At 41.9% G+C, this 12,495-nt stretch overlaps 1 pseudogene; it reads left to right on the forward strand.

Annotated features, from left to right (window-relative positions):
- Positions 1-874: 874 nt before the first annotated feature.
- Positions 875-1,379, forward strand: LOC143689512 (peptidyl-prolyl cis-trans isomerase A pseudogene; annotated as a pseudogene).
- Positions 1,380-12,495: the final 11,116 nt, after the last annotated feature.

A 12,495-nucleotide genomic window follows, 5' to 3' on the forward strand; every position in this document is an offset into this window, starting at 1 on the left:
TCTTCCTTATAGTCAATTTTCCCTCTGCCTCCCTCTTATATAAGGACACTTGTTGTTACATTTAGGATCTACATGGGTAAACCAACTCATGATCTTTTATTTAATTGCTTTAAGCCTCTTTGGCCATATTCACAGGTTCCAGGGATTAGGGCCACGATATCTTTGGAAGCTATTAGGCAGTTTACCATACTCCACTCTCCAGCCCCCAAAGACTCACATTAATCCGACAGGCAAGCTACATTTATCCCCTCCCAATATCCCCCAAAGTCTCAATCCATTATAAGCTCAAATCAAGTATCAATAGAAAATCTCATCATCTAAGTCAGGAACAAGGAAGAAACTGAGTACGAGCCCTCCTGGTGCAAAATTCCATCTGTGGACTTATGAAAACAAAAAACAAGTTATATGCTCCCAAAATACAATGGTGGGTGTCTCAGTTTTCCAGATCTGCTATCATGACTACAACAAAACTGATTTTGCTTAAACAAGAACATTTACTGGCTCATGGTCCTGAGGGCAGAAGTACAAAATCAAGGCATCAGCAAAGCAATGCTTTCTCCCCAAAGTCTCACTGGCTGTGGGTACAAGTGATCCTTGGGGTTCCTTGGTTTGTAGCCCTTCCTTGTGTCACATGGCAATGTATTCTCCTTTGTCTTCAGGTTTATGTTGACTTTCAGCTCTGCCTCATAGCTTTCCCTTTAAAAGCCTCTGGTAATCCAGATAAGACCAAACTTCGTTCAATTGGACCACACAATAACATTCTCATGAGGGCCTATTTACAATGGGTCCATAGACACAGGAACACAGATTAAGAACGTGTCAAGGCCTTGCAGATGCCTCGCCTGCCAATGCAGTCCCCCCCACCCCTGCAGCCATGGTCAACCCCACTGTGTTCTCTGACATCACCCTCTATGGCAAGCCCTTGGGCCGCGTCTCCTTTGAGCTGTTTGCAGACAAAGTTCCAAAGACAGCTGATAATTTTAGTGTTTTGAGCACTGGGAAAAAAGGATTTGGTTATAAGTTTTCACAGAATTATTCCTGGGTTTATGTGCCAGGGTAGTGACTTCACATGCCATCACGGCACTGGCGCCAAGTCCATCTACAGGGAGAACTTTGATGATGAGAACTTCATCCTGAAACATATGGGTCCTGACGTCTTGTCCACAGACAATGGTGGTCCCAACACGAACAGTTCCCAGTTTTTCATCTGCACTGTTAAGACTCAGTGGTTGGACGGCAAGCACGTGGTCTTTGGCCAGGTGAGAGAGGGCATGGATATTGTGGGGGGCATGGATATTGTGGGAGCCATGGAGCGCTCTGGGTCCAGGAACGGCCAGACCAGCAGGAAGGTCACCAATGCCAACTGCGGACAAGTCTAATACATCTGATTGGTGTTTTGTCTTCACCGCCAGACCACTTCTTCTGTGGCTCAGGAGAGCGTCCCACCTCCACAGGTCTGCCTCAGTATCCTCTCACTATGCTCTCAGTGCAGTTCTTCAGGCTCTACATTATCCTCCCGTCCCAAGTCTGGTTGGATTGCAGAGTTAAGTTTATGATTATGAAATAAAAACTTATACAGGGTGGGCCACGGTGGCTCAGCAGACAGCGTTCTCGCCTGACATGCCAGAGACCTGAATTTAATTCCCAGTGCCTGCCCATGCAAAAAACAAAACAAAAACTTATGAAAAAAGAACCTGTCTAAATTGGGGCACAACATTTAATCTAATGAAGTCTGCCCTCTGGACCCCAAAAAGACATGTTCTTCCAATGTACAAAATACAGTCACTCCATCACCACAACCCAAAAGCCTTAAGCCATTTCAGTAACAATACTAAGTGCAGAGCTCATCAGAATCAGTTATGGATGCGGCCCCTCCTGGGGCAAAATTCCTCTCCATCTAATAGACCTGTGAAACCTAGGAAAAAAGTTATCTGCCTCCAACACACAGTGATAGCACAAGCCTAGGATATACATTCCCATTCCAGAAGTTAGAATTAAGAAAGATAACAGGGATCCTGGGTCCCAAGCAAGACAGACAAGTGCAGGACAAACCCCATTAGATCTCAAGTTCTGAGAGCCATCTGTGGCCTTGACACTTTGTCCTGTGGGCAAAGTAGTGGCCATGCTCTTCCCAAATGGTGGAGCCTAAACCCCATCCTCTCCTAGCACCGAAGAGGTAACCTCTCTCTGCCTGAACATCAGGGTTAGACCCCACTCTCTCTGAGCTTTGGGGTAGCAGCTGAACTCTCCTGAATGGGTGGAAACTCTGTCTCCTCCAAGCACCTGGGCAGATGGCCTCTACCTGTAAGCATAAGACTTGCCCTTTCCATGCACATGGCTGGGTCTACTCTCTTGTCTCAAGGAGCTCTTTTCTTCCAGACCTTTTCTTCCATGGGTCTGCCCTTGAAATCATTCTTTATTCAGTTCATCCTTTCTCTGTTGGGGACAATTAAGGTAGCATGTATAAAATCCACCCTCAGCGATGCCGGAAACATGCAACATGGCCGCCAGGGCTGAAACAAAGAATAGCCTAAACTATAATCAGCCTTCTTCACGGAAGTAATTGTAGTTCGCGCCTAAAGTTCACTATTAGTTAGTACTAAAGTACTAACCGTACATCTGCCCTCTGCCCTAGCAACAGCAGCCACCAATCCCAGATCACCACCGTCCCTACTAGCCACCCCCTCTCCTTCTAGAGTATGTATACCCAGCCTCCTCAATAAAATTTTGCAGCTTAATCAGAATATTTGTCTTGCTGCTGTTCTTCGTGTCTCTTTGTCCCATGCCATTCTTCCCTCACAGGAGTTCGAGCTTTGGTTGATCGTCCCGTGGGCCGGGACATTTCTCTGTCCCTTTCAGTCCCAGCTGAAAATGCTACTGTTCATATAAATTTTGCAAAAATCTCGTTGGCTTTGTCTGCAGTTCAAGGGGATCCCAAGCATCAGACAAAAGTTATTTCTACAGATCCTTCCTGGATAACTGATTTCCAATCTTGACTGCCTCTGAATGCCTGACTGGGTCCATGTCTAGCCACACCTTCTGTATTAGTTAGGGTTCTCTAGAGAAACAGAATCAACAGGGAACACTCGCAAATATAAAATTTATAAAAGTGTCTCACGTGACCGCGGGAATGCAGAGTCCAAAATCCGCAGGGCAGGCTGTGAAGCCGACGACTCCGATGGAGGGTCTGGATGAATTCCACAGGAGAGGCTCACCAGCGAAGCAGGAATAGAATCTGTCTCTTCTGAATCCTCCTTAAAAGGCTTCCCATGATTAGATTAAGCATCACTCATTGCAGAAGACACTCCCCTTTGGCTGATTACAAATGGAATCAGCTGTGGATGCAGCTGATGTGATCATGACCTAATCCTATGAAATGTCCTCATTGCAACAGACAGGCCAGCACTTGCCCAACCAGACAAACAGGTACCACGACTTGGCCAAGTTGACACATGTCCCCGACCATGACACCTTCTTTAGCAAAGGGCTGTACAGTTATACCCTCACGTGGAGCCCTGTTCTCTGGGGACTCATTTCCCAGAAGCTCACAGAGGTCCCCAACAGAGATGCTTCTGGCCCTAGTCTCACAGCACGCTATCTGGACAGGCTGAGAATTTTGCAGTCATTACTTAATAGCTCAGTTCTCAGCTTATCCCTTTCCACTCATTTTACTGTAAGTAGCAAGGAGAAACCAGGCTGTACCTTCCACATCTAGCTTGGAAATCTCCTCAGTTAATTTCCAAGTTCACTGTTTACAAGTTCTCTGCTACGTTGTAACAAGGATCACTTTTTTTCCATTTTCTAACAAAATATTCATTATTACCTTCTAAAGCTCACCAGACGCACCCTGATAATCCATCTCTACCAACAGTCTCTTCAAAGCAATCTAAGCTTTTTTTTGCCAAGCATCTCAACTCTTCCAGCCCCACCCATGACCCAATTGCCAAGCCAATTCCATACTTTCAGGCATTTGTAATATCAGCACCCCACATTCTGGTACCAAAAACTGTCTTAGTTTTCCAAATCGTCTAGCATAAATACTACTGATTTGGTTTAAACAAGCATTTCTTGGCCCATGGTTTCAAGACTAGGTGAAGTTCAAAACTGAGGCATCAGCAAGTCAATGCTTTCTCCCCCAAAGTCTGTAACAGGGGGACAGGCATAGGGTAACAAGTTTAGACATTCCCGTTCCAAAAGAGAATACAGGAAGAAATACAGGTGTCACCAGCTCCAAGCAATTTTTTTTTAACATATGATCATTTTGTCCTACATATATAATCAGTAATTCACAATCCCAGCAATTTTAAAATCCAACCGGGCAAATTCCATTAAGTCCCAAGCCTGGGAAGACTCTTCTGTGCCTTGAGACTTCGTCCTTTGGATGCCAGGCTCCCCATTCAGAGTCTATCCTTCACACGTTTGCAGTCCAGTAGTGTTATTAGCCTGTTTCCAGCCTGTAGAATTTTTGGAATCTGACAGCCTCCTTTCATTTCACCTCTCTTTGTCCCTTTCAGTTCAAACTGATCATGTTCTGTTGATATAACATTTGCAAAAACCATACGGGTCCCCTGTGTACGTCATAGGGAATCACACCATTAAACTAGAGGATTCCCCACACACATTTCCTGAATTATCTCATCTCTATTCCTGGCTTCTGATAAAATAGTTGAGGGGATCCAAGAGTCACACATCTAGTCTTCTCTGTACTAGCAAAAGATTATCCAACCACACTGTTGGTCTTTTATCCAGAGCCAGTTTTCTGAACAGCTAATCTCCTAAATTAAAAATCTTTCTCAATGTGAATAAGTTAAAAATTTCCCAGATCATCAAATCCTGTTTCCTGTTTGCTTAATCGTTCTTCTGTTAACTTATCTCTTACCTCATTTTACTATAAGCAGCACAAAGAAACCAGGCTGAACCTTTAACACTCAGCTTGAAAATCTCATTAACTAAATATCCAGGTTCATCACTCATGCTTTCAGTTTTCTTCATCAATACAGTACAAAATTCAGTAGGCTTTCTGCTACTATGTGTGCTGGTTTGAATCTGTGATGGACCCCAGGAAAGCCACGGCTTTTAATCCTCATTCAATATTGCTGGCTGGGAGCACTTTTTTTAAAAAAGGAAATATTTTTATTGCCAACACTTAACAAACATACAAACATTCTTGACATACAAACTTTCCATACATGATGTACAATCAGTGGCTCACAATATCATCACATAGTTGTATATTCATCACCATGATCACTTTTTGAACACTTGCATTTCTCCAGCAAAAGAAATAGAAAAGAAAAAAGTCATACATACCATACACCTTACACCTCCCTCTCACTGACCTCTAGTATTTCAGTCTACTCACTTTACTTTTACCTTTGTTCCCCCATTATATATTTTTACCCATATTTTTTACTCATCTGTCCACACCCTAGACAAAAGGAGCATCAGACACAAAGTTTTCACAATTACACAGTCACATTGTAAAAGCTACATCATTATACAATCATCTTCAAGAAACATAGCTACTGGAACACAACTCCACAGTTTTTGGTGCTTCCCTCAAGCCACTCCAATATACCGTAAACTAAAAAGGGGATATCAATATAATGCATTAAGAATAACCTCCAGGATAACCTCTCAACTCTGAAATCTCTCAACCACAGACACTTTATTTTGTCTCATTTCTCTCTTCCCCCTTTTGGTCAAGAAGGTTTCCTCAATCCCTTGATGTTGAGTCCCAGCTCATTCTAGGATTTCTGCCCCAGGTTTACACCCCTGGGAGTCATGTCCCATGTAGAGGGGGAAGGCAGTTAGTTTACTTGCCATGTCGGCTTAGAGAGAGAGGCCACATCTGAGCAAAAAAAGAGGTTCTCTGGGGGTGACTCTTTTTAATTTTTTAAAAACTTTTTAAATTGTATAATATAACATATATACAAAGCAAAGAAAGAAAAAAGTAGTTTTCAAAGCACTCATCAACAAGCAGTTATAGGACAGAGCCCAGAGTTTGTCATAGGCTACCATACCATCATCTCAGATTTTTCCTTCTAGCTGCTCCACCATAGAAAGCTGGAAGGAATAAACATTTTTTTATCATCATATTTAATCACTTTTTTTCTTTTTTTGAAAAATAATATGTATACAAAAAAAGCAATAAATTTCAAAGCACAGCACAACAATTAGTTGTAGAACAAATTTCAGAGTTTGGTATGGATTATAATTCTACAATTTTACTTGTAGCTGCTATAAGATACTAGAGACTAAAAGAAATATCCATTTAATGATTCAGCATTTATATTCATTTGCTAAACCCTACCTTCTCTGTATAACTCCACCATCACCTTTGATCTTTCCATCCCACTCTTTAGGGGTGGGCTATGTTGGCTGGGAGCTTTTTGATTATCTCCATGGAGATGTGACTTATCCAGTTGTGGGTTTTGACCTTGGATTAGAGGGAGATGTGACTCTAGGTGAGTCTTGATTCATTTACTGGAATCCTTTAAAAGAGGGAGCATTTTGGAGAACGAGAGAGCCACGAGGCTGAGAGCCCACACAGCCAGAGACCTTTGGAGATAAAGAAGGAAAATGCCCTGGGGGAGCTTCATGAAACAAGAGGCCTGGAGAGGAAGCTAGCAGACATTGCCATGTTTACCATGTACCTTTCCAGTTGAGTGAGAAACCCTGAACTTCATTGGCCTTTCTTGAGTGAAGGTAACCACTTGCTGGTGCCTTAATTTGGACATTTTTACAGACTTGTTTCAAGTGGGACATTTTCATGGCCTTAGAACTGTAATGTAGCAACTTAATAAATTCCCCTTTTTAAAAGCCATTACATTTCTGATTTATCACATTCCGGCAGCTAGCAAACTAGAACACTATGTAAGAAGGATCCTCTTTCCCACAGTTTCCAATAACATGTTCCTAATTTCCTTCTGAACCCTCACCAGTAGCACTTTATTTTTTTTTTAACATTTTAAATTATGAAATACAATTTAAAATGATAATTTTTAAAGTGCATTTTAACAAATAGTTTTAGAACAAGTTTCAAAGAATGGTATGGGTTATAATCCCACCATTTCAGGTATTTCCTTCTAGCTGCTCTAAGAATTGGAAAGTGAAAAAAAAAATTAAAGTAATGATTCACTAGTCACACTAATTTGTTAAATCCAGTCTTCTCTGGTACAACTCCTCCTTCTCCTTTCATCCATCTGCCAGTCTTTAGGGATATTTGGGCAATGACCATTCTAACTTCCTGATATTGAAAAGGGGTGTCGACATTATGGGGTAGGGGGATGCAACTGGTTGATGCTCTTGTGGAGACTGGTAACTCTGGGTTTCAGGGCTTATCTGTCCTAGGAACTATCTGGAGATTTTAGGTTTCTGAGAAATAAACTTAGTGAGTGAAACTTATCGAGTCTCACAGAGAGCCCTGGGTATACTTCAGGGTTTACAGGAATAATGTGGGTTGGGGCTTGGCATACCATGATAATTAGCACTATCTGGTTGAAGCTTGCATAGGAGCAGCCTCCAGAGTAGCCTCTTGACTCTATTTGAACTCTTTGAGCCACTGATACCTTATTTTGTTACACTTCTTTCCCCCCTCAGGAAAGGCACTGTCGATCCCAGTCATCCCTGGGAGTCATGTCCCTCGTTGCCTGGGAGACTCACACCCCTGCATGTCATAACACCCTTAATGTTATGAACAGTGTGTTTATGATAATATGATGATATAGGCTTTCTCTACCACGCGCCTCGCTTCCTCCTGAGCCCAACGGGCAGAGTCTTCTTTAATGGCCGTATCGCTACCAACAGTCTCTTCAAAGTCATCTAGGCTTTTTCTGACAAGCATCTCGGAATTCTTCCAGCCTCTCCCCATTGCCCAATTCCCAAGCCATTTCCATACTTGTGGGTTTTTGTTACAGCCGCATCCATTACCAGGTACCAAAATCTGTGTAATTTTCCCATGGCTGCTGTAACAAATTACTGCAAAGTGGGTTAGCTCAAAACAATGCACATTTTCTCTTATAGCACTGGAGGTCAGAAGTCTAAAGTTAATTTCACTGGGTGAAAACCAAGGTGTTAGCACGGCCACACCCTCTCTGGAGACTGGGGGATGTTGTGTCCTTACCTTTTCCACCTTCGAAGGGCACATCCCTTGCCTGCCTTGGCTCATGGCCCCATCCTCCATCGCCAAGGACAGAAAGCGCAGCATCTTCAAGTTACTCCCTGCTGTGTGGTCACAGCACCGCCTCGTCCTTCTCCCTCTTTTTGTTATGGCCAGGCATTGGGAATCAAACCCGGTTCTCCGGCATGGCAGGTGAGAATTCTGCCTACTGAGCCACCGTCACACCACCCCCCCCTTCGCCTCCCTCTTACAAGAACGCTTTGATTACCTTTAGGGCCCACTTGGATAAACCAGGATAATCTTCCTATCTCAAGACCCTCAACTGAATTGCAACTTCAAAGTCCTTGTTACTATGAGGTAACCTAGCAATGTTATAGTAACATATAGTAACATGAGGAATTGGGGCGTGGATAACCTTGAGGTCAATATTCACTCACCACAAACACTGTCATTTTTTCCAAGCACACATGAATGGTCATCAAAATAGACCATATGCTGGGCCAAAGAAGAGCTTCCAAAACATTTCAAAAAATTGGGATCTTGCAGAGTATGTTACATGACTACAACAGAAAAAAAATAGAAAGTAATGACAATAAGGTAACTAGAAAAGCCCTACATATTTGGCAATAAAATGGCATCCATGAAGCAGGGAAAAAAATCATAAGGGAAATTAGAAATATTTCAAGCAGTAAAAATATAGCATATCCAAATTTGAGGGACAAAGCTAAATATGTGCTTAGAGTAAAAGTCATAGCATTAAATGCTAATAAAATGAAAAAAAAAAGGTTTAAAATTAATTTCACCTCAAGAACTAGAAAAGAAGGGTAGGTTGAATCCAAAGTAAGTCGAAGAAAGGAAATGAAAAAAATAACAGAAATCAATAAAATACAAGCAGACAAATGATGGAGTGAATTAATAAAGGCAAAAAGTGCTTCTCTGAAGAGATTAATAAAATTGATAAGCCCAAGCAAGACTAAGTGAAGAAAAAGAAAAAAGAGAGAAAACAAAGACCATCAATATTAATAATGAAATCGGGGATATTGTCACAGATCCTACAGATATTAAAGAGATAATAAAGGAATATTATTAGTAACCTTATGTCAATAAGTTTAACAACTTAGATGACATGAGAAAATTCCTTGAAAAATCCAATTACCAAAACTGACACAAAAACAAATAAAAAATCTGAATGGTTGCTATATCTATTACAGATATTTAATCATTATTAAAACAGTTTCATGCACACACACAGAAATAGGCTCAGATGATTCTATGTTAAATTATATTGAACAATAAAGACAAAATGATAATACCAATCTCACACAAACTTTCAGAAAAAAGATGAGGCAGAATAATTCGAATCTGTTTTTGAGATCAGCAACCCAAATTTTGAGACCAAAAAGTATGACAAAGAGACCAATATCCCTTTTAAACATAGGTACATAAATCTTTAATAGAACACAAGCAAATTGAATCCAGCAATATGTGCAAAAAATAACTTCAAATGGGGTGTATCCTAAGAGTGCAAGGTTAGTTTCATTTTTTAAAATTAATCGATGTACTTTATTCTATGAACAGAATAAAGAAGAAAACCACATGATCATCTTAGTAGATGTAGAAAAAGCATTTCAAAACTTCAACACTCATTCATAACAAAAATTTTCAGAAAACTGAGGAAACTAGGAATACAAGGAATTGCTTAATCTGACAAAGGCTAGCTATTCAAAACCCTATAGCTAACACCACATGGAAGGGCAAAATATTAAAAAAAAATTTTTTTTGTAAATCGTATAATGGCAAAATATTTGTTTTCCCCCAAGATTGGGAGAAAGCAGAGATGTCTGTACTCACCATTTCTGTTCAATATTGAACTAGAGCTCCTAACCATCACGATCAAGCAAAGGAAAATTAATAAAAGGTATAAAGATTAGAAAAGAAGAAGAAAAACTCATTATTTGCAGCTGACATAACCACCTGTAAGGCAACCAAAAAACAGGCATTAAAACTAATAAGTAAGGACAGTTCCTGAAGATGGCAGCAGAGGATAGGTAAGTTCACCCCTGCTCCATGGAACAGCTAGAGAAGGGACAGGAAGGCGACCGGACAGCAATTCCAGGGTGTAAGTGACCTGGGAGGGTCTTCAACACCACACGGGGAGGCCCTGGTTGCAAAAGCTGAGGAACTAAGGAGCAGAGAACCCGAGACTGTCCAGCCAATGTTAAACAGCCTAACCTGTAGGCTCAGAGCCTGCAGGAGTGTACCGACAGGGAGACTGGAACTAGGAAGGAAGCCAAGCTGTGGCCCTCGAACGTGCTACCCTCACCTGCGCAGCCCCACTACCCGTGACTCATCCCATAGCCCGTCACCTGCCCCACTCCTCGGGCTCCAAGCACCCCCACCCCGCCAACCCCCCAGCACGTATACCTGTCCCACACCCCCAATCCAAGTGCAGCCCAATCCACCTCTTCTGTGCCAGTGCAGTCTCACCCCACCCCTGCTGAGCTCTACCAGTCCCTGCGCCCTGCTGGTAGTAGCCAGTGCAAAAAGGCTGCGGGCACTTCCTCCATACCCAGGCTACCCCCGAAAACCCACACAGTCACGCAGCCTCATCCCGCCCCTCCCCCCAGCTCTGCGCACGCGTACATCAAATTACGGCCCTCCCAGATGCACACAAGGCCCCCAGCCACGACCCCCAGCTCTGGGCAAGCGCTGACCTGTGTAGCTGGGCCACATTTACACCCAGCCTAGGCAGGTGCACCGCAGACCCGCTGCCTTGAATTCTGCGCATGCGCACAAAGGACACTGAGCCCTAGACCAGTGCCTACCAGGGCCCCACCCCCCAGACCCGTGCACTCGTGCAGTCACATCCTCCCTCACTGCTGGGTGCCCACACTCACAGGCAGCAGCATAGCATCCCCATCCTAAGCCTATACCTGCGCTGAAATGTATCACTGCACTGTCGTGCACCACCCTACATCCTGCTCCACATCCACCCTGCAAATAAGACTTTAGACAACTAAAGGAAATCACCTTCCAAAGAAAACCAGTCAAGATATTTACATGCCTGGAAGACAATAGAAGATCGCTAAGCATATCATGATGTACACAAATGCCTAATGACCAAATTAAGATACCAGAGGAGATGCAGACATTGGAACAACTAATCAAAGATGTTCATATAACTCTACTAAATAAAATTAATGGGATGGCTAATGACATAAAGGAGATCAAGAAGACACTAGAAGAGCATAAAGAGGAATTTGAAAGAATAAATAGAAAAATAGCAGATATCACAGAATTTAAAGACACTGTAGACCGAATAAAAAACATACTAGAAACACACAACAGCAGATGTGAAGAGGCAGAAGAAAGAATAAGTGAACTAGAGGACAGGACAACTGACTTTGAACACTCAAAACAGCAAATGGCAAAAAAGGATGGAAATATTTTATTTGGATCTCAGGGAAATGATGGACAAAATAAAGCACACAACTATAAGAATCTTTGGTGTCCCAGAAGGAGAAGAGAAGAATAAAGGGCTAGGAAGAGTAATTGAGGATATAATGGGGAAAAACATCCCAACTCTCATAAAGGACATAAATATGCAACTCTAAGAAGTCCAATGCACTCCAAATAGAATAAACCCAAATAGGCCTTCCCAAGACACATACTAATCAGTCTGTCAAATGTTGAACAGAAGTAGAAAATCCTGAAAGCAGCAAGAGAACAACAATCTACTACATACAAGGGAAGCCACACAAGACTGAATTCAGACTACTCAACTGGCACTATGGAGGCAAGAAGGCAGTGGTATCATATATTTAAGATCCTAGAAGAAAATGACTACTAGCCAAGAATTCTGTACCCAGCCAAATTGTCCTTCAAAAACTGAGGGAGAAATTAAAATTTTCACAGACAAACAAATCCTGAAAGAATTCGTCAACAGGAGACTGGCCCTACAAGAAATACTAAAGAGAGTTCTCCCAGTTGAAAAAAAAAGACAGGAGAAGGGGGTCTGGAGGAGGGCACAGAATTGAAGAGTATCAGTAAGGGTAACTTAAAGTATAAAAAGGGAAAGAGGGAAAAGAATATATAGATCTGACAAGTAAAATCCAAAAGATAAGATGGTGAATTCAAGAAATGTCTTTTCAGTAATAACTTTGAATATTAATGGACTAAACTTACCAATTAAAAGATATAGATTGGCAGAATGGATTAAGAAATATAATCCAGATATATGCTGCTCACAAGAGACTCACTCATCTTAGACACAAGGATACAAATAGATTGAAAATGAAAGGATGGAAAAAGATGTTCCACACAATTTATAACCAAAAGAAAATAGGAGTAGCTATAATAATATTAGACAAAAT

This window comes from Tamandua tetradactyla, chromosome 7 (assembly GCF_023851605.1).
Source record: "Tamandua tetradactyla isolate mTamTet1 chromosome 7, mTamTet1.pri, whole genome shotgun sequence".
NCBI classification, from domain to species: domain Eukaryota; kingdom Metazoa; phylum Chordata; class Mammalia; order Pilosa; family Myrmecophagidae; genus Tamandua; species Tamandua tetradactyla.